This window comes from Paralichthys olivaceus, chromosome 7 (genome assembly GCF_024713975.1).
Source record: "Paralichthys olivaceus isolate ysfri-2021 chromosome 7, ASM2471397v2, whole genome shotgun sequence".
Lineage (NCBI taxonomy): Eukaryota > Metazoa > Chordata > Actinopteri > Pleuronectiformes > Paralichthyidae > Paralichthys > Paralichthys olivaceus.
The window spans coordinates 6,448,710-6,472,307 of NC_091099.1; the positions used below are offsets into that span (position 1 = coordinate 6,448,710).

Here is a 23,598-nt window from a genome sequence, read left to right on the forward strand (position 1 = left end):
GACCAGGCCAGAGAAGGCCCAGAGCTGTGAACGACCCACACACCCACCCCCGACCCACCCAGCCCTGCAGAGCTGCCTGCCTGTGGCTGTGTCTAAATTTAATCCCTCCTCCCAAGCATCCCAGCACATCACGTTGGGATTCTATTACCCTCCTGCGTCCCAGCGAGTCATGTGAAAGCCGGCCACAAGCCTCCACGGCTGGCAGTGCCCTCCCCGCCCCTGCATTCAACCTTCAGTCCAGTTAATGCCATCCGTCTCTGCCCAGCTGCCCAATCGCTGTCTCGCAATTTCTGCCTCTTCATCTCTACTCTTCCTCGCTCATTCTCACCCCTTGTATGGCTTGACCCTCAAACCCGTTGCCCCCCTTCTGAACTTCATTCCCTATACTCTCATCCTGAGAGCACGGTGCGTGACTCTGGGATGGAGGCTGATGGAAGGTAATGGAGAAGGGGGGGAAACGGACCCCGGCCAAATCAGGATCAATAAGGAGACGGGTCTGAAGGGTGGCTCCTGTTATGGGCAGGGAGCTGGAGGGGGATGGGGGGGTCAGGAAATGCCACTGCTACCGCATCAGGTCAAATCGCATGTCTGACATCCCAGAACGACTCTTCCATCGGTGGATTGCTGTCAGCAGCGTGACGAGGCTGGAATATTCACTCCAGTGATGGTTTGGAGGCAGGAGGATAAAGTGCTGAAAACCACTCTGTTCACTAAGCGAGCGGCGGGCTGACATTGCACGGCTGATCCAGCACGTAGATCATCAGCTCTCTCTTGGCCATGTATGAGAGTGTTAGTAGCCGAGCCTGAAATAGACTGACATGCGTCAATGAGGGCAATGGAGTCATTAGCTATTCCCTCTGAACAGCCAACTCACTCACACTGAGCAATACACAGGGGTAAGCACAGATTTCTGAAGCCAGCTTATGCAAATGGAAAAAAAACAGGTTGAACCCATCCCCAGGTTGAAACACAGGGGAAGGAAGAGATAAAGAAAACAGAGCGAGAGCCGAGGAAACACAGGGAAGAGATTTCATTTGAAGCAGAAAACAAGCAGAGCTTTGCACCATTCAGTCACTCTGCAGACATGACCACAGAGCATGCTGCAGACTCCCACCCTCCGAGGCATCCCGACTCGACATGACATCTTCACTGCCTCCCTGCGTTCCCACGCCAGGGTCACACTGACCTCTAGTGGTGTCAGCGGGAACACAGGGTTGGTGACAGCGGGGTCAGGAATGAGAGATAATTTGCTCTTGAAGTAATTTTATCAGAAAATTGATTTTAAGTCAGCGACACTGGTCCAGCTCCTCTGAGGTGATGTGGATAAATGGCCACAGCTTGTTTCAACACCATGTGAACTGCAGACTCTGCTTTTCCAATTATCCACCTTCCCTCCCTCTCCCTTTCTCTCTCTATCTCTCTCTCTGCAGCCCTCCCAGTACCCCTCCCCCTCTTCAGTTCTCCATCCGTCCCAGCTTAGATAAGTTTTTTTATTTATCTTTAAACACTATTGATTTTGTCTGTTACACCTTCACCACAGAACCCCGACAGACCTCCGGGCCACTTTATTCAGTGGGGGGGGCAATAAAAGAGCCTGGAGGGTGGACGGCATCTTTAATCTCATTTTTCTTTCATTGAGGTTTCCATGAGGCACGAGTTTCTAAATGAAACCCTGCAAATTGGTTTATTTTTTTTCAATTACAGACGCCTGTATGATAGTGCAGTGCAAATGCTTATGTTATCTGACTCATACAGAAACATGAGGTGAATACTATCATAAGCAGTCCCTTATACATACTATATGAAGGCTATACTGAGAAAAATCCATACATGCTATTGCTCAAGGATCACTAGATGGCGCCCACTGCAAGGAAACACGGGCTCTTGCTCCTGCAACCTCAATTTGACCATCATCGCTGAAATCCCATTAACCGATTCTAGTCCACTTTATACAATAGCCACAGTATCTACAGTAAAAAGTTCTGTCTTTCTCCTGCAGCCCTGCGATGATTCAGAGAGGTTTATCTACCATTTATTAAGATAAGCCCTTGTCCTCCATCTGGTGCAAATCGACACGGCTGCCGTGACAGAATCTAAGGTTACCATGGTGCTTTTGACTCAGCTCGCAGCGCTATTACTATCAAAGCTCCCAGAAAATGTGTGTATAATTACGTTAGCACGGGAGCGCTGATCTGGCAACGTTCAAGTAATTTGTCGGATGATTCGAGGGCAGTGACATCCTCCTTCTCCGAGGGGCTGCGTGACTGTGAACGTCTCTGATTAAAGGAGGGGCTGCTGCTCCTTCAGGTTCCATTTGTCATTTAAGTATAAGGCTGTTATTTGTACGGTGAGGGGGCCCACATTAGTCTGAGTGCAAGCTTTGATTACAAGGTTCCTGGTCTCTGATGTCAGTTTCAGTTCAGCCTCAGGGGAGCAGGAGTCATGCTACTATGTTGGCAACTTAAAAATTCAACAAAAGCTTCCTTCACTGCTTTAGTTATGCAATGGCTTTGACTGGGAGGCAGCGGCTTTAACATGAATGTGTTTAATCGCACGTTGACACTCTAATGGTACGAGACAGCAGAGCCATTAGGTCATGTTCAGCAGCCCTCACAGTGTTAGCAGTAACAGGCAGCGTGCAGGAGACCTGGCGACACAGACAGCATGAATATTAATCTCTGGTTTCTCTGTAGATGCAGAGATAGAGCAGGGTGGGTGGGGTTATAAGTATTTTTAAGAGCTCTCTCCTGCAGCCACTGAAACGTCACTCACTGGTGACTCCGGGGTGTTAATATGCTATTCAGGTCCTCACAGGGGACGGAGCCTAAATGTTGAACAACACAAACAAGCTGTGAGAGAAAAGTTCTGCTTTCAGCTCAGTGGATTCAACAGAGAGTGAATGAAGTCTTTTCGTTACACGGTGTCGCCTGAGTGCTGCAGCTATACATGCAAGTGTAGAAGTTCAGGTAAAGTGTTACAGAATGTTATGTACAGTGTACATATTAGCAGAACTTTATTTGAATGCATCCAATTAAACTTCCCCAGAGTTTCTACAGGTTTCAACACAATCAAATTTAAGTTCATAACAAATGAAAATTAATTTGTCAAGTATAGATATGAAGGAATGAACCAGAATTACTTATATATTTCTCGTAATTGAAGATAAGGATTAAATTAGTTATCAGTTCCATGTGGGCTGCTTTTGTAGTTTGTGTATTGTATAAAACTGTATTGTTGCGAGAGAAGTACAACACACATTACAATCAATGCATGCCACCAAAACATTTCTCTTAAAAAAAAAGAGGGATGTAGCATCAAATGAACATCAAATGTACAAATTCAGATTTACACAAACAAAATTAAGATCTAACACATGATATTTTAACGTACTCGACAAACACTAATTCCAACTGAAGTAGAATCTGTAGAAGTCACTTCAAGAGGAAACTGTTTCTGTTTTAGACGAATAATTTGGAAAGAAGCAGCTAGCTGAAGCAGTCGTGGGGGATAAATACCAGGTTCTGAGAGCTCATTCAACAAGCCTGAAGATATGGGATCAAAATAAAAGCTTCACAAATGCAGCAACATGTGCAGATTATATGAGATTAGAGGAACGTAACAGTGCAAAGGAAAGTCGCTGTGTGTTCCTAAACAACAAATGAAGCAGGAGGGCTTCGTCAACATCATAACATCAGCACACATTGATTTGTACTTTATGGAAAACATCCACTGCAAAATGTGTTTTCTCTGGATCCTGCAACTCCATAACAAGGGCTATAAAAGAAGTTAACTCCTAACTGCTTCAGCTGTTTATGAATACTAATATCGTAAGCGATAAATACCCGGATCTGCACCTAATTTGAATGGGTTGGTCCCTGACCCAAATGTTGCCTTGCTTGGTGAATATGATAAAATTATAAAGATAGTTCACTGTTAAAAAATAAGATTTATCACTTGTACAATGCAAATGTACAATTACAGCAAAGTTAATATTCAACCTTCTCCATTCAAGTCAACATGCTGAATATGTTTGAGCATCTACAGGTCAAAATGTTTCGTGGCTCAACAGAGATCCAACTAATGTAAAATCACAGTAACAACTCTGACACTGAACCAGGATGGACCCAAACATGTGCTGCTTCACAGGGCCTCAAATTAAATGTAATTTCATTTCCAGCATCTGCAGCTTTGGGCTGTAGACACATGCTTTATTTAACAAAAAAGGAACCATAACCTTTATATAAGCCACAGTCAACCGCATCGCTTGTTGTTCGATTAAAAGCCAGGAACCTCTTTGACCCTGCAGAACAGTGTTGCTCTGCTAACACAGCCATCAAACACGGCGGCAGGGGAGCAGTGCTGTGAAGCTCAGAGAAGCAAAGCCTTGATGTCTCTACAGAAAGAGCAGAACTGTAAAGCACGCTGCCCTTTCCCCCGATCCTTCAACCTCCACCTTCTCCATCCTCCCGTCCTCCGTCTCCTCCTGTTTCCACACTGAGCAATGATGCCTGAAACTTGCTCATCTCAGCTCATCACGTAACCTCAACCCGAGAGTCAGAGGACGTCCTTACTCATTAAAAGAATAAATTGAACTATTTAATATGATGAATAATATGTCTTTTGTATTTGTGAATAAAAGTAATAGAGGGAGCCCGGCGAACTTTAACTGTTTGAAGACTGAAGCCATAACTGAATCACTTGAAGAGTGAGTTGATGAACTGCAGTCATATTGAGATTTAGAGACTGGACGACTGAGGCAAAGAAGCGAGATTGATGAAGCTAAAACAGGATGTGAGGATGTTCTGCCCTGACACTGTGCACCATGACGATCTGACCAGTCAGGTAGCGATCAGCATCATCAGCCTCTCTAGATATCAGAGCTGCTAGTTCAGTAAACGGCTTTAATAGAAAACTTCAAACATTTCTGTGTACTTCAGCCTTTAACTAGATATCGCACTAGCCCGCAAATTTCACCCTCTTTCTTTTCTGTTTTGATGTATTTTAATATTTTCATGAACGTGTCTGTATTTGTATCTTTACTGTACGTAAAGCACTTTGAGTGTTTTTTCAATTCAGGTGCAGATTTTGATAAATGTCCAGATCTGGTGAATTTAAATGTGATTTCATAAGAGGACTGCAATATTTAATCTGTGCAGTAAAAGCATGCATGAACACACTATCACACCAGTATAAGCCCATGTGCACACACTTAAATAAATGTAAATTACATCATGAATAAGATCTTCACTATAGACTCCAGGCAGCGATTGGTAACAGGTCTATAGTTTCAGTTTTGTACTAAATTAGCAGAAGAAGACAGAAAAGGAATTGTCTTACTTCACTACACAGCTTGAGAGGGTGAGACAATTTAAGACCAGCAGTGTGATGATCTTCAGCTTGAATGTTAAAATCTGACCAGTAACTCTCATCACGCTTCTGAAAAGGAGGAAACGGTCAGCAGAATTTAAAATGTAAAGTGAATGAGCATGACAAATAAGAGCTTCTCCCAAAGTTAAGTATCTAACCTGCTTCACTGGGATTTATGGCGACAACCTTGGGCTATTAATTTCCCTTTTTCCCCTCCAGAAAAAAAAGGCCTGTACAGACCAACCAGTCTCCACGGACCACCTTCTTTATTACTCCGAGCTGACTGAGGGCCCAGATGTTGCTGCCACTGAATCAAAATAGAAAAAAGAGGAACATTCGCAGTCGTCTCCGCAGAGTGGATGAATGATGTTTCCCCTCAGAGACGACTTAAAACACTTCTGCATCTGTGCCGCAGGTTGTTTTTAAAGAAAAAAACTACAGATGTCCCGCTGACTGAATGCAGAACCCACAGCGTCACTGCCACACTGCACAGTCCACCGCCATCATCGGTGACCACGGACGTGATTCGAATCCGTGTTTGACCTCAGAATTGTTTTAAATGGAAAGTGATCCGGAGTGCGTTCTTATTAAAGCTAGCACACCTCCCACAGCCTGGTGAGCACAGCAATCAATTCCACTCTGTAGCGTTGGCACCTGAGCTGTTAGGCCATGAAAAAGCTCTGAAACCAATTCCTCACACTGCTCACCTCAGTTATTAGTCAAGTTTCAAGTTTTTTGTTGATGCAAAAAAAGGAAAACTTGTATTCACTATTTACAATTTTCCCTTTGATAAAGATTACAAATGATTTCTTTGTGACTTGCCATGAAATCACATAAGTGACAGATACAGTGTCTTCCTGCTTGTGGAGTAAAGACACACACCAGGCAATGCATCCACTTGATCCTTACGCCGTTTGACAATCATACTCACATGTGTTTTTTAACCTGAGGCTCTCGGCAAAGGTTAAAGGTCAGATCTGTGTGGAGTTAACATATGAATGAAGACTACTTGAATGAAAACATCTTCTGTAGCTTCTGCAGAGGTTTGGCGTCTGCAAGCACAGCTTGGAGCTGACTGAAGTAAGCGCACAATATAAAATATTCATTCAGTACACAAGCAGTAAAACAGCAGTACGTGAGTCCAACAGCTGTTGTTCATCACGTACAGGTCATATATAACGAATAACACGTACAATTTGTTCTTTGCAGGTTTCACAGGCGCAAACATACAAGTATGTTGAAATCATAGACTGCAGCGTGACATAAATCCTGCCCCTTCAATGTTAGCAGATGGGACAAAGTAAAGAAATCAAAGTAGATGTCAGATACATTTCCTCAAAAGATGTTTTCTGTAATTTCAGGGGGTTTTAATTACACAGATACCCAGGACGTTATGTTTTCATCTGCGTGTGTTTGTCTGTTGTTTAGCAGGATTATACAAAACAACCACTGGATGGTTTTTCTACATTTTTGATGATTTCTCAAAGAAACGTGTGAATCTTGAAGATAAAATATGGATATTGTGGATATAAATGTGGATACAGAGTGTAGCTGTTTTCCAGCCACTGCTTACAAATAACAAATCTATCCTCATGTAGTAGTTTATTGTTGAGGTAGTCAAAATCATGTGCAAGCAAAAAAACATTTTCATGACCAACGTTTCATGGTGCTGTATGTTTGAAAAATCTCTTAAGACACAACTTCCACAGCAATGACAGCAAAGTGACTCTTTCAGGTTCATACATAAAGAATTAGACAAATGACTGCCGGCACTCATTATTCATGCTGACACCAAATGACCTTAATGACCACACACTGCTGCTTATCCATGTGTTTGTGTGCAGCCCAAAATAATTCATGCCTATAACCAATTACTGGTACAAGCACCACTAGAGGTCAGACGGGTTATGTCCCTGAGACTGAAATTTAAGGCGTGTGTTTGTGTGTGTGACAGGAAGCACACCCATACCAGAGTGAGCCGTCAGCCCTGAACCATGTGTATTTCAGTCCCGGGAGCTCACTTCCATGGAATGTCTATTGTCTTTTCTCTTACAAAACCTGAGTCAACTGAGAAACACCCACTACTGCTGATTACTCTGACCTTTAACTCGTTCCATAATGCATCCTCATGTCCTGAATTTCATTCTTTCTTTCCTTGTTCTCAAAACTTTGAAACGTTGATGTTACACAGCAAAACAGCAATGAATGGTCATTACCAATAATCAATAATCATCTATTACGAGTGACTAACACAAACAGTATTATACCAACATTAATACAAAACAGGAGAAAACAGACACCTAGCTAACTGGAATGGTAAATCCATGGATGGAGCCAAAAATAAAATAAATCATATATAATAAAACATTTTGGATAATGTCTCGTCAGGTTTAGAGATTTTAATGAAGAATGTTTTACATATTATATGTTTAAAGCTGATTGACCCAAAAGAAACAACGTGCCATCAAGACCTGAGAGAATCCTTTTTGGAAACAAACAATAACTTGCTGTTTGAAATGGTAAAAGAAAAAGTAGGGTACAACATGGTGTGATTTCTCACCGGCTCAGATGTGGTCTGTAACAGAGGCAGTAGGCTCCCTGGCTCGTCTGTGACAGTCTGTTAAAACACAGGAAGAAAAACAGAGGATTCAGAATGAGTGCTTAAATTAAATCATCTGCTAAAAGAGAGGAAGAAAATCAGGATGTTCCAGGATCCGGGATAAAAAAAACAGAGAATTCTGGTGTGGATCTTGCGAGGGAGCGGATTTATTTTTTGACATTTTACTTATTTCCCAGGGAATAATTCATGGTTCTTGATTAAAACGAAATGTTTAGGGCAGTGATATCTATACGTGCGTGCAATGTGGTGCAGCTTGATTGAGCTTCTGGGGACTGTTGTGCCGTGTCGGAGGTATGTGCTCTTCTAACTGCCATTAAAAACACATCTGTCAGACATGATGCCAAAGTGAGACATGGAAAAGACATATGACTGTACACAGCCTCTCTGCTCGTGAGGCAGGGTCAGGACAGCTCACCACAGATCTGGCATGTGGACAAATCCTTGCTGTCGGAGATGACAGTACGCACAGAACTGACAGGGAAATTATAGCCCACAGCGTAACACTTCCCAGGCATCCCAGTGATGCTATTTCTGACCAATATGGACATGAGTAAATGTCACAAGATCAAATAGTCCAGCTGCCTGATAATCATAGTCACAGACGGTTATTTCAGGCATGCAAAGACATTTAGATCATTAGTGTGTTTCATACATTAGATGATCTATACTGAGTCTTAACATGAGTCAGTGTCTGTGTTGACAGCACAGACGAGACCACATCTGTCCAATATGAGCTCACACTAACCACAGGCCAGGGGCCACTGTCTGTTGCAGACACCAGGCGACATGACGGCCACTTTCTTGTTGAACTCTCCTCCACACGAGGTCAACACGCACAAAACCAGAGCCGGCGGCCTCTGAAGCTGCCGAGCATGCGGCGTCTACAACCTCCATCATTGAATTTCTGTCAGGAAGGCAAAGCTACAACGTCAGGGCAGGTGCTCCACTTAACGTGCAGCTCTCTGGTTCTGCTGCACAGACAAAAACTGGAAATAATTTGAGGGAGAAGAAGGGAAGCATAGGATGAAAGGGGGCAAGTCAAATATAAGGCTACAGGCAGAGAAAATAAATTACACAGGGAGCAGCCCGGCATTTATTTCTACCCTCTGCTGAAGTCAAATTCAATGTCAGCAAGTCATTCATTTCATTTTCTGTTGTGTGAGAAGAAACTTTTAATATTCTATGAGTGTTGAAAAACATTTCAGCTTCTCAGAAAACAAAGAGTACAACCACTGCTTTTGTTTTTGGAACAAATGCTTTGCAGACCTCCGAGGGCAAACGGCGAATACATTCTGAGAGTCGATTCATATTCTGCTAAATTGGATAAAAAAAATGGAATTACTGCTCAGAGTGACTCAACTAATCCAATGTTAAAACTGTGTGTTTTTCTCTGTCTCACTTGATAGTACACTGAATACCTTTGTTGGTTTGACAAATAATGATATTTGATAATGTCAACACATTTTTACATAACATCTTTTTTTTAATTAAACTTTGTACTAATATTTAACAGATATTAAGATTTGACTATTAATCAAAATAAATAACAAATGCAATAGAATCAGAGCCATAAATTTGTTATTTGTATCCAGAACATATCTGCACATTGATCAGTCCAAAAAATGCAACTAGACGACAGAACTAGATTAGCCCAAAAGTCCCCTTCAATTCAATCAAGCTGCACGAAATCACAGACAGAGACTCAGTTGCCCTGAAATTCCCGTTAACTTCATCAACATCTATGAATATTCCCTGGTAAACTGTTGAAATTTAAAAAAACCCCACAGTAACTCAAAAACAAATCCTGGATCAACCCCTGAATTTGATGGGTTCTTTGTTGGCACGAGTCACATCTTACCGCCTACATCCAAGGAAATTTCTAGTTTTTACATGATCCTGCTGAACTACAAAAAAAACAAACAGGAAACAACCTTTCCGAGAGCACAAACTCCTTGGTGGAGGTGAAAATATCCCCTCATATCCCCACTGTTCCCTTTCCTCCGTTTAGCTGAATACATGTAAATCTGGTTTTAGTTTCTCTCTGGATAAAATGTGGTCTTGCGGCTTTGTCTGAGAAAAATAAATCATAGCCACAAGTTTATTCTCCTCTCGTGATCCACCAAACTATCTGAATCCCTGCATGCCCACGGGCTGCACGGACATCTGCGGTTACTGAGGGTGAAATTTTCCCCTGAGAGTGCTGCAGTGTGGCCGACCTGAGCCGACGGCCCTGCAGCCTCACGACCAGCACAAACAGGAAGATGGAATCGGGGGAGATAAAAGTCTATTAATACTCTTTCCAGTGCGGCGTCCTGATCACACTGACAAATGTGATCACATGATGAACTGATGCGTAATGGCTGTAAAATGTAATACGTGTTATTGAACAGCTACATTTTTCTTGAGTTTTCCCTCTCGACAACATGATGACACATATAGATACTTGGATTTACATTCAAGCAGCAGTCCGAGCTTTGTTCAAGTAGCCAGACGTTCCGTCTTAATGACACACCGTCAACGAGGGCCTGGGCACACATTAACCGCTTTGGATGAGCACCAACACAGACACAGCGGTGATCAATCACTACGACAACGTGGCTTCGAGTGCTCACACGAGCAGCGTCCAACTTATTTCAGCTTCCATACATAATTAATGGTGATGTCGAGAGTGCAACCAGTGAAATACGATTACTAACTTCAGCGGATGCACTCAGAGCATATGGCCTTTTGGATCACGTGGTCCAGCAGCTCTACTTCAATACTGAGTTTGACTTGAGAGGAAAACACAAACACAAGACGGGGTCACGGCAGGTCAGATGGTTGAACAGAAAATACTCGATGCCTAAAGCCATGACGTCTGTAGTGAGGAACAGATCAGTGAGGGGGGTGAGGTTAGTCCATCTGAACTTCTCAGAGTAAAAACTTTCTGTCTCACTGCTGCGTTTCTTCTGTGAAACTACAATGACTTTAATAAAGGTCGTCAGTATCTGACCTGTTCAACAAGGAAGTTCAGCAGTAAATCTAAAGATGGACGACATGACAGCTCTTACAAAAGTGCGGCCAAATTGTCTTGATCGCCTCCTGGTGGCTGGCTGCAGTATAGATCATAAACCCTGCCTCCTCCATGTTAGTGGATGGGACATGGACAAAAATAGACCAAAAGTTTTATATTGCTTTTTGATGCCAGGATGACGCACCAGATGTGAGGGCGACGCATTTGCATCATAGCACATCTTTCTTTTCCTCTTAGCGTCGATGTTATCAGATCAGAGAAAGCACGCTGCCCATGTGAGACACACGTCTCAGGCATGCATCACACTGCTCTTTGAGTCGGGGTCTCTCCTATTTTCTCCACATGCAGTGCGGTTCACAGCAAAGTGGACCACAGCTCACCACAGTTAAAATCATTAACCTTTAACAAGGACTGAGTATAGAATTCTACATTTATTTGAGTAAATATATTACTCATACCAGAAAACTCAAGTAGCAGTGGAGACGTTATCACACACACACAGGATATTTTGGCATTGATAGCACGACTTCAGTAGCTCACCTAGTGGAGCGAATACTATGCATCTGGGCTGAGTCCTCACTGCAGCAGCCAGCTGAATCAAAACACAATAAAAAGGTTTTTGTATTGTTTTCCTCTGTACTAGATTCAGTCCTCACACGACCTCAAATCATGAATCTCCTCAGTCTATATTCTACATTTTCCACATATGCAACAGCTGTTGACAGGGAAGTGGTTCAGACTTGTGGCCATGGCAGTAAAGTGGTTTCTGCATTAATGATACCACTGCAGAACTTATATTCATTTTTTATGCCAAACACATAAATTAAAAAAGGCACGACAATAAAAAACATACATTTCTACATTTGTGCCTTTGCAACTTTGGTTTAAGTTTTTACAATTAAAAAAAAAAAAAAAAACAACCTTCAAAGCAGATTAGGGTTTTAATCGAGATCAAAAAGATTGAACAACAGCACATTTTTGTTTCCGATAAATACATTTTTGGTTCATTTATATTTATAGCGTGCAGAGTCATTCACTAGAAATGCTTGAGTAAACTTCAGAATAATTGATGATTTGTTTTTATGTAGTAGAAACTGGATTTTCCCATAATTCCCTCTTTAAAAACACTCAATATCACGGGTATCATAAAATAATAAATGCAATTTCAGGTCACAAATAATCATATTATAAAATAGTTTTATTATTGGCTCCAGAGATTCACATCCGATCAGATCAAGATGTTTGACGCTGTTAACTGTAAAAAAAAAAAAAACAACATCAAATTAGCAAAATCTGAGGCAGAAATGAGGCTTAATGAGATGAACATGTTGGAACAAAAAACTTTCTTTTGGAATAAACAGCTATATAAAAAAACATTAATAATGAGCAGCTGCCAGTTCTTTGTTACAGCCAATGAGTGTGATTTATAGAGATAAAGGAGGATTGCATAAAGCCAAGTGACTTAGAGTGTAATAAATGTATTAATAATGTATAAATTAATATATTTTCAGTAAGAAAAAGAAAAGACGTACATTTAAAGAGGAAAAGTGTGAAAGATCTCTTCGACTGGAGCTGATGAAACAGCAGCCAAATGGCATCAGATGCAGATGAAGCAGTAAATGAGAACACGTATGCACAGTTATCAGATTTAACAGGACGTCAATCGCTACCAAGTGTTTCCCGATCCCAGTTATTCCCTTTGATTGTTATCACAGCTTGTGAAATAAACATCACAACTGAAATATTTCCACTGTTGAACAACACAAGTGTCTACGTTATGTATTTGAAACATTTTCATTTGATTTATTGTGCAGTCAACGCCTGTTGTTTTTGTTTCGTTAACATTTTTGTTTTCCGCACAGCTATGGTTTGTTCGGTCTGACACATTGTTCCTGTGATTGTTTTTTTTTTTTTTATCACAGTCTTTTTAAGAAAAGTGCTTTCGATATCTCACAAGTGTCTTTGAAGTTAAAACGGAACTTTTGGCCCATTTCGTAATAAATACTGAATATATTGTGGATCATCATTCAGGGATTAAGTACTGGGATGTGACTTAAGATCATCAAACCCTGATATCAATGTGTTTACAATTCCACTTTTCTGGGGATAAATCTAAGTAACACAATACAAGATGTTCAACTTACAACAGTATCCCTCTTCATTACTGCGACACTGAGACACTTACAAGAGACAGAGTCATCACACGAGGTGAATCAGTCACAGCCAGCACCAGCTGAGAGCTGCAGTCGGAAACAAACAGCCAGGAGATCACAGAGTGTAAAGGAAGAGCAACGTTCATGGAAACAAGTTTGAGGAAAAACTTCAGAACTTTGTGTGACCTGATGTGGCCTCTGTTTCTGTTCTCTCAAAAGGAATCTCAACTTTAATTCATCAGCTTTCAAACCATTGTCCTATTTGTAGTTCTAATCGTCAGCCTGCAAACTGCACCCTTGGTACAAGCGAGCCTATTCACCGTACGTGCTCGGATTCCATCCAATTTGCATGTAATATGTGCATGCATTTGTCAGATAGCTGCATGGAGGGGCAGAGGGGTTATCCCTGTTACCGCCCTCCAGCGCTGTTTAGAGAGAAGGCAAAGCGAGAAGGAGAGAAGAGATGAATGGGTCAAGCAGACTCCTTCACTTCAGCGAATGTCAAGAGGTTTGTGGGTCAGAACTGAGGATCAAGTAGCTGCTGTGACCATTTCACACCTGCAGGCATCACCAGACCCCAGCTTAGTTTTCTCATACCACTCAAAGGAGGTTTTCACAAAAACATGTGATTTCTGCAGTGGAATTCGTACGTAATGTCCTTCCTCCTGCACACTCAACCCCAGCTCCACCTATCGCCTGGGTTTTTTGGATATTTTCCTGACCTGAACAATCTTCTACTGTGTTCTTTAGATGTGAAACACTGGATGTCTGGACCTGATTTTCCAGACATTTTCTGGAGTTCATGTCAGAAAACGGCTTATGTTAGCCCTATGATGGACTGAGGGACCAGGGTGTACCATGTCTCCCACCCAGTGTCACCAGTACACCCCCCCCCCCCCCCCCCCCCCCCGGCCCCCCTGTGACCCTCAAAGGATAAGCTGTACAGATAGTGAATGGACAGAGTGCTGTGTGAAGTTTGATGAAATTATATCACATTTAAGTTCATTTCTTTCAAACTTATCACAACTTATATCCAACAGGTTGCTCAGCTTTCAATGCATTGTGGATACTGTTTTGCTAAGAGAGGCAGTTTTGCCAAGTCAACCACTGGTTCCATTACCTCTCTGGATGATTGAGCTGTTTATAAGCACATTTTAACCTGCTGACAATTTTGAGCAAATCATTTTCATTCTCCTCGACACAACAGCAGACTGAGAGGTCGTCAGTCTCAAGCATTCAAAGTGCAATCGTCTGTGTTATATCTGCTTTTGTGTGAGCTACCCGTTCATGCTTGGCTGAAGAATCTCATTTTCGTACAACAATATGGAGAAAGTGTCGGTTATTCCACACAGTACTTTTCTTCATTGCCCTCAAGCAGACATGCATCACTACTTCTCAAAATACATTCTGAGATTTGTGTGCAGACATATCCACTTCCTTATTTCAGCTGTCAGTCGACATCTGAAGGCTGAAGTGAACACACACAGCTGCAGGGACTGTGGACATTTCATGTTATTCTCCTCAAATGAACAAAGCCACTACAGAAATATCATGTGTTTACTGACAGTTTTGTCTCAGGCCAACAATGCAAATGGTGTGTCTTGAAAAAAAAATGAACCAAACAGATGTTAAATATATATATCTACTTGACATTCAATTAAATCCTACTTTAAAGCCTTTTCAAGCAAATCAATATTTGTAATGAAAAATAGAAATCTTTAGCAGCTTCCCCTACAATTAACGCTGTGCCGTTATATGCCTCCAACATCCAGTGACTTTTCAGTCGACAAACATTATTTCCAGACTCATAGGAGGTCACTGTGAGCTTTGACCTGTGCAATCTAATCAATTAACTTGCATCCGAATTTAACCAGTTAATTCTTGAGTCTAAGTGAACATTTGGTCCAAATTTAAAAGGATTATCTCGTGGTGTTCTTAAGATGACACGTTCACAAGGCAGTGATCTGGATCTTTGACCTCTAAATTCTCATCAGGTCATACATGTGTCCAAGTGAATGTTTGTACCCGATGCAATGGAATTCCCTCAAAGAGTTCTTGATATATCACATTCACAAGAATGGGACAGACGGATGGATGGACAGAAAACCTGAAAACATAATGTCCGTCTTAACAAAAGGCAGCTGCCGCTGTGGAGGTATAAAAATAGACAAACAGATGATACACTAACTAGGCTGCGGAGTAAGTATGTTCTAGAACTTTCACCACATTTCGTCCAAACCACCTAAAAGTAATCAAAGTCCCAAAACATCTTGTTTGTACTTTCACATAATTAACGGAACATGGCAAGTAACTTTTGTGTAAATATAAATAACAAAGCAGGAAATTGTGAAGCCATTGTTTACTGTCCTGAAATAACAGGACGTGGGTAAATATAATCTCAGGGAAATTTATTCATTTCCTGATGGTTTTCAGAGCAGGTCACAACCCGTCAACTTTAATGACAAGGAAAATATCACACCGATCAAAGCTCCACACAAGCTCTGTTTTTATGTTGAAAGGTTGAGTAAACTGTCATCTTCCATTTGGAGCATGACAGTTGTCTCCTGTCTCTGAGGTCAGAGGCTGCACAATGTGCAAGCTCAGGAATAACGTCCTCCACTGGGTGTATAGACACGTGTCACCAAGTGTCAGGTCCAAGATCTTCGAGTAGAGATATTTTGTTTGACTACCATGGAATAATGAATCCTTGGCGAGTAAACAAACAGATTTGGGAGGTAAAGATATGATCGCAGATGTCGTTGTTGTTGTCTCAGATGGAAATAATAATGGCTAAATTCTGAACACTGCACCAAAATCCTCAAGCTTCATCATCTGGGAACCATGACCATCTGTCATAAACACTTATAATAGCTGTAACAAAAAGGGTTTAGCATTTAAGCTGAGATCTGAAGATTCCTCGACGAGAGCACGATTGCATTAATCCACCTATTTATCACAGGCAGTCAACCAGAAAGAAGGTGCAGACACATGTTTGATGTCAACACATGTTCAGCTTCCCATGACATGACCTGAATACAAAGCAGAGAGAGGGATTGAAAAGGAAACGACCCATGAAACAGAGGCCTATATCTTATTGATGTCATAGTGTGTGGCCGTAGAAAATGGTGCAGTGTGGCTCCAGATGCCCTGAAATAACTGAAATATTTTATGTCCATCTGGGATCTTTAAATGTATCATTGAAACAGAACATTTGGCAGCTCGGAGAAATGTTTTGCTCAGTGTTCAGTGTGTTGGCAGGTTAGTACACAGTAAGTAATGACAAATGTTTTTCAACCACAAACTTAATTACAGATCAGGTTTTTAGTGAAGAACTCACTCCAGTATTTGTTTGTGGACGATTTTTGCATTAAAATCGAGAATTGTTTAGTAATTTATTAACGTATGGGGATTCATGGAGCTTCGATGCATGAATCAACATTGTGGTTTCTCTACTTCACTGAAGAAATAAATGTGAACTGATTGGGTAGCTTCCTTTTCATGGCCCTACTTGATTTAAACTAGTGAATCAGACATGAACTTTTGAGTCAGACATGTCGTTTAAGCTTTAACGTGGGTTCTCTTCATCTTCCTAACAGCTTGATGATATGATGATCTGTTGAGTCAGTCTGATTCATCATCTTTCCCAAAAATATATCACACATGTAGAGGGCAGTGATGCCAAGCAGCACAGACGTAATGAGTTCCACACACGCTTATAAACCAGTGGACGAATCACCTCTTGCTGACCTCTTCCCTCAATTCTATAATTCACCACTGATGAAGGGAAGAGCCAGGTTTCAGAGCAGCGTGTCACGGGGAAGCGGCCAGTGAGCATCTAAAGCAGATCATGTACAAAGAGGTCGATTTCCATGGTGAGGTCTCAATCCAAGAAGCAGCGGACTGTGTTGTGCCCCACAACTGTGCTTTTGATTAGAGCGTTGGCATGAGGCAAGAGGAGGGCTGGCTCTGCCTCGCCAATGAGCCTCCCTTGTGTGCAATTAATCACAGCCCGTTCAAAGCTGGTAATGAATTGGTCTTTCAATATCTCTGTTATTGTACCAACAAGCATTTCGGAGATCAGACACAACAGGATGGGACAATAGAAGACAAAAAACAAAGCTGTGCAAGCAGAACAAGAATTATTGATTTATTCATATTTATTTGGGTTGTTTTAGCTCTGTGCTTCTCCAAGTAAAACCCAAACCCAACCCTGGGTTAGCACAGCAGCTAATGCTCCCCCCCCCCGGACGCAGCATCAAGTGTTCTTCGCTTATAGAGCCCTTGTGGCGGCAGACAGAGAAACTTCCCAACAGGGAATTCTTTGAACGCACAAAAAAAAGTTTTGCATGTGTGAAAAGGAACATTTTTGATTAACTTAGCTGCTTCAGCTCCGTCCAAGGAGAAACCACCAACTTATTTGGATTTGAATTTATCAACAACACAACAACAAGCGGTCATTTTATCGAAGAGCTCGCAAGTTAAAAATGTTGGGGGCTTATTGAAGAAGCGTTGCAAAGTCAAAGGCATTTTGGTGACGCACTATAAAAAGTGACCGGACTGCAGTGTGAGGGAGGTAGAGGGAGGTGTGGCAGCATTTTGGAGTCAATGTTTGATAAAATGTTGACCATCTGTGGGAGGGAACGCAGGTAGGTGTTCCATCTGCAGGCTTTAATTTGAAGGGTCTGTTTTTTGTCTTTTAAATGTATGTTGTGACCCTTTATTACACACAAGCTCCAGAGGACTTTACAAATACAGACAAGTGAGTGGGAAAATGTCTGTGATTTTGTGCCCAGAAAAGTAGTAAACAAACTATAATTCAAACTGGCTGCTGAGAGAGAAGCAACTCACTTTACCAGCCATCCACCGAGGACGTCTTCGTTTTTATTGGTATTCTTTCATAAAACTGTTCTTTGACTCATTTGAGCAACCTTCAGAGAACACCTAGAGCTACAGGATTTGTTTTGTTCTGGATATTATAAGTCTCAAGCTGCAGACAAGATGTTCTATCTTGCTGAAAGAGCTTGTTGAAAGCAGCCAGAAAAAAAAAAATCACCTGACAAGTTAAGACTCAACATTATCCATTATCTCCATCAAGGAAATCAAACATGACAGTTAGTGCAGAAACAAAATGATCAAAACCACTGATAAAATCTGCTGATCAAATCTACATGAGCTGGTGCCCTCCCTGCTGCTACACACCAGTACTCAGCAGCTCGGAGTCCTTATCTGAAGATCTCAGGCTACAAGCCGATAAGTTCGATAGTCCGAGACTGAAGACCAAAGGTGACGGGACCTTTGCTTTCAGGAGCCCCAACTCTCTGGGATAGTTTACCTGAGGAACACTGACTTAAAACTTTTTAAATCATCTCTCAAAAGTTACTTTTTACTAAATGGCTTTTACTGGATTGTATTTAGCTAATTACTTTCTTTTAATCTTTTCCTTTCCCTATTGTTAATATTATTATTACCAAATCACATATACAGGTACACAAGTTTGATGTAAAACTATAAAGGCCCAGTAATAAAATCTACCTTTATGAAACCATATTAGTTTTACTCTGTTCAAAAGCTGTTATTTTAACTTGCTAATCATCTTTAATGTTGTAACTTGTGATGTTGCATTAGTTAACATCATGTTCTGATTAGATTGTTCCATGAGATTCAATAATAGACTGCAGAACTGACCATTTCCTGACTCCCTAACATTAGGATACAGGCCTGTGCAATGACTCATAATGTGTTTTAAGGCTGGTGCACTGAGGGGAACCAATCTCTGCATTTGATATTTGAATTTTATGTATTTTATGTACATATGTTAAACAGAACGCCCCTTTGATAGAATAGAAATTCCGAAGAAATCTCCCAAAAACAATAGAGTGTAATATAGTTTAAATGTCCTATTCAGCTATTACTTATATTTCCTGGACCATGACACCATCACAGACAAAAGGTGTCACGTTATATCCAGTGTGGTTCTACACTTATATTCTGAACACTAAAAGGTTACATGCACTAATATATATCCCATGATCAAAGTCCTGTTTATAGTCACTGGGGCCAACTCTCACACATAATGTGTGGGGCAGGATAATGAGACCCCCCCCCCCCCAAAAAAAAATCCTGGACCTTAAAGAAAGAACATATTTAACAAGAGTCAAACCCATTCAAATGAAAGACATCTCTTCCAAACTTAAACAAATAAATAAAATCAGCACCGAATAATATACGACTTCAGTTATGTCACAGAGTCCCTTCAAAAGGAAACTTTACACCACAGCTGTCCACTCAGAACAGTCACACTAACGCCTAATGTCTGAAATGGATTAATGGCTACGGACAAGGGCCATATGTACAACAAGAAAACAAATGCCGTCAACTGCAACCAGGCCCCTCTTGCTTCAGAAAAGCTTTAAATTCTGTGAAATCTAAAATAATCCCAATAATAAAAAATACATTTTAATGAAAAAGTTGGAGGAGAATAATATTAGAGGCACCATTGCTCAACATTTGCATAAATTAAATTAGTGGTAAAGAGAAATGCATTCTTTTAATAGTGAAAACACAATTACCCAGTGTAATATAATCTGATTGAACAGGCAGGAAAATGCTCACCACAAGCACAATAGCACATAAGTTCACATTTGTTAATAAAAATGCAGAAGATGGCACGAGAGCGGCACAAATTGTTAAAATATGTTTTTTGCAGCTCTGCAACAATCATAATAAATAAGACCAAAGTGAGTTTAAGTGACATTTTGGGAATTAATCTATTTCCAGGCAGTATTTCCAGGTTACTGAGGGGAACAACATTTTAAAAAGATTTAGAATAAAGCCCCACCACTCATGTCTCAGAAACACAAATTCCCCCACAGCAGTCTACCGACGCAGACAAAAGGCGACTGACGCAGGCTGCAGCAGGAGAGGAAGCTCTGCCTGCTAAAGTCAACAAGTCTGACATTACAAATCCTGCATGGCACAGAAAACAAAACAGCATGATACAGCGCGAGAGCTGCTGAGCTGACAGCGGCCGCGGAGACCTCGCCTCCTCATACACAGAGAACGTGGCATGTGTGGCACGTACTCCGACATGCCACAGACTGAGATCATGTCGGTGGCATTTAACAGGTTCACCGGATCAGCTCCTCTGTGTTGAGATGTTTTGGCAGTGATGCACGGAAAGAAACATGCAAGCTGTTCACTGTAGGGGGAAAGAAAGGTCTCACAGAAAAAATGATTATGGAACACGTATCCCCCTCCTGCTGCACACACCGATTCAGACGTGAGTTTAGTTTCGGTGAGAGGAACCCGCTGCACTTTCAGGACCCCTGGCTCGGAAATAGACTCGACAGTAAATAAACCGGCTGTCAGTCACACACAGTGGGGTCAAAATATAGACACAGAATGTTCTGCAGGCTGCGTATATATGGGAGTTAGACATCTGATCTGAATCTCATGAATGCGCAGCTTGAGTAAGGTACATGAAAAAAAGTGGGAGGACTCGCCTGCAAGCCTGAAATTAGGGCTATAGTAAAAGGCTTCTCTGACACAAGATGCAAAGTCAGAGTGATTCATGGCACAGAACCAGCAATATCTCAAACGGACAAAGACGGAGCCACACGGCCTTGCTCTTCCTGCTGCCGATTGGTCATGTGATTAAAAAGGGGGCAAGAGAGAAATAAATGTTGATATAGCAGCACAGCTCAGCCATTGTGAGGCCACGGCGGAATGAGATCTGCCCAGCACGGACGGTCCGGCCCCCTCGTCCCACAGAATAGGAACTTTCATGAAGGGACGGAGCATAGAGAGCAAGCTCTATGGTAACCGTGCGGGACAGAGAGAGAGAGAAAGCCGAAGAAGTAAACACGCTCAGAGGCTGACATTGACGCTTTTGTTTACCTACGCAGAGAATCAGCCAGTGCGTCCCGAGGAAAACCTCTCGACACAAAGGTTATGATTGTGGATGACGGCCGAAGGCGAACTTTGATTTCCGTGACTGCACGTTGGTAATGCGAGGCCAAGAAATACAAGAAACACAATGAGAAGCAGCTGAAGGTTTAAACGAATCTATATAGTCGGTTGGTGAGTGTGGAGAGTTCAGATATGACTGCTGGGAAATGAATCCAACATTTAAATATCTAATCTGATGTAAACCCTCATTTGCAAGGAGATTATAATTAAGTTAGCTGGATAGAGAACAGCCAATAAAGCCACTGGTTAAAAATTCATCATCATCATCATCATCTGTCTGTCCGTCCATCCGTCTGTCTGTCTGTCTGTCTGTGCAACGCATATCTTGCAAACTGTTCCCTTCATCAGCTCCACACTTGGTATGTGATTTGAGTTGTGATACGCCCAAATGAATAAAATGTGAATAAACAGGCAGTCAGTGTGAGCTGAGCAGAGTCCAACATGTCTTCTAAAGAGGTCGGCTACTGGGTCATTCCAAAATCTTCATTGCAGATAAACCAGGTAGGATGAACGCAGTTTTCTAAACTTCACATCTGCACCAGATAGGCTGTTTAACAAAAGCTCCCTGCACATCGTCCAGCACACAAACAATAAGAAAGTGAAACTATATTGTAGAACTCTCTGAGGAGGACTCACTAATGACAAGAAATAATTCTGACGTGGCTCCGGGGATCAACACAGGCCCAGAGAACAGCTCATTCCAAACAGGTTGAGAACAGGCACTGCAATATGAGGGAAATTGGGGAATAAGTGAAATCTGTTCAGCAGTATAGGTCAAGGGGAATGGGGGTGGGTGCTGGGTTGGCACTGACCCCTATGACCATGCCATGAGGGAGGCAGGAATGTGGGGTCAGATGGTGCAAGACCCCCCCCCCCCCAGACACCAGAATAGACTTGATCTACAACATACCACCGTGGTCAGGAGCTGCTGTTTTCATAAGGCCCCACTTGAATCCTGTGTTGGGTCCAATGGGAATATTTCTTTCAAAAAAGATGTCCCGCCGTCAAGTCAACACTGCCCCAGGGGTATGGTGAGAAGTGTCCCATGGTGAGAAGGGCATGTGATAAATTAAAGACAGACGGTCATTTTTTAGTCGGCGGACAGAGACTTCACTGTGAGACTCGAGTCAAGCGATAATTGATGAAATGAGAAGAGAAAACAAGGGAGATTTTCTCACATCTTGAAAATTCATCAGCTGAGGGGAGGCTCCACAAAGCATCTCTTAACTTCTCACTTTCAACACTTTGAGCACAGGGGGGCCAACACTGAAATCAGAGCAAGAAACATACGTAGATGCTGGCAACACTGGTCTCCTCCTCAGTGATCAGGGTCAGATTCACATTTCCAGACACTCTATGTCAGAAACACTAAAGATCACAGTCTCATCCGGGCAACACTGAATTGTTAGAAAATCAGTGAGGAGCTGCGGTGAGGAGCTTATTGTCGCACGGGGTGTGTTTCCTCACATGGATGACAGCAGCATCTCACTCAGCTGCTGCCTCTGGGAAGAAAAACTGACTCAGAGCTTTTTTTGATTCCTCACATTCCTGCAGCCTCACAAGATCAACTTGTTCCGTGAGGTGCCAACCCAAAAATATGCACTTGGAAAGATAAATAAAATGAGGGGCTTTGTTGCTGCCATTGATCAAACGCTGATAGATATTTTCATGCAGGAGAATGGACAGGGTGAGGAGATAAAATGTTTCCTTTCAAAGAGCCATTTATCACTTTTAAAAGCTCACATTCAACAGCTTGTTGGCATGTGACACACTCATGATGCCCTGCCAGAAATAAGAGGGCATCAAATAATATTGATGGGATTGGAATGGTTTTAACAGGAGCTCATGGGGGTTATTAAAACTCAATCCTGCAGCAATTTACGGTAAATCTTATTATACAAGAGTTTAAAAAACCATAAGGTCACTGCAAAGTGGCTGCCAGCTATTCACCCACTCATTATAGAGACATCATGTTGTGGTTATTTCATTTTAATTCGGGCAATATTGAAATCACACAGCTCACATAATGAAGCACCTCTGGAAGTGGATACAGAAAAGTTGGATGGCACAGAGCGAAGCGCAGAACTCGACCTGGAATTACGCACGGATGTCAACAAACTAAACAACTCAACAAACACAGACACAGCAGCTTCTCACCTGCTGCCAGTTCTCCTGTGGAGCCACTTCACCGCCCAGGCGACAGAGGAGAGGAAACCACTCACACGCAAACTTCAGCTCTCAAACTTTTTCTTTTCCCGGCTGGAACCCGCCTGCTGCTGTTTTTTTTTTATTCCAGTCGGCACAACGACGAAGAAACAAACCGAGGACGTCTCCTGACAGCTCTCTGTGTTGAGGAGATGAACTGAGGAGCGAAATGTTCTGTTAGGAACGAGGAGGAAATGGAAGTTTGAGGAAGAGGAAGAAGAGGAGGAAGGAGAGAAAGGGGGCTTGATACTGACTCCTACCGGCGCGTCCGG

At 42.0% G+C, this 23,598-nt stretch overlaps 1 protein-coding gene across 2 annotated transcripts in view; it reads right to left on the reverse strand.

Annotated features, from left to right (window-relative positions):
* tspan9a (tetraspanin 9a) overlaps positions 1-23,419 on the reverse strand; it is a 154,681-nt gene extending 131,262 nt beyond the window's left edge. For both annotated transcript variants that reach the window (XM_069528370.1, XM_069528369.1), the window contains exons 1-2: positions 23,279-23,419; positions 7,928-7,984 (exon numbers count right to left, since the gene is read on the reverse strand). The gene's annotated coding sequence lies outside the window, so the exon portion shown is untranslated. The remainder of the gene's footprint in view (positions 1-7,927; positions 7,985-23,278) is intronic.
* Between the last annotated feature and the right edge of the window lie 179 nt (positions 23,420-23,598).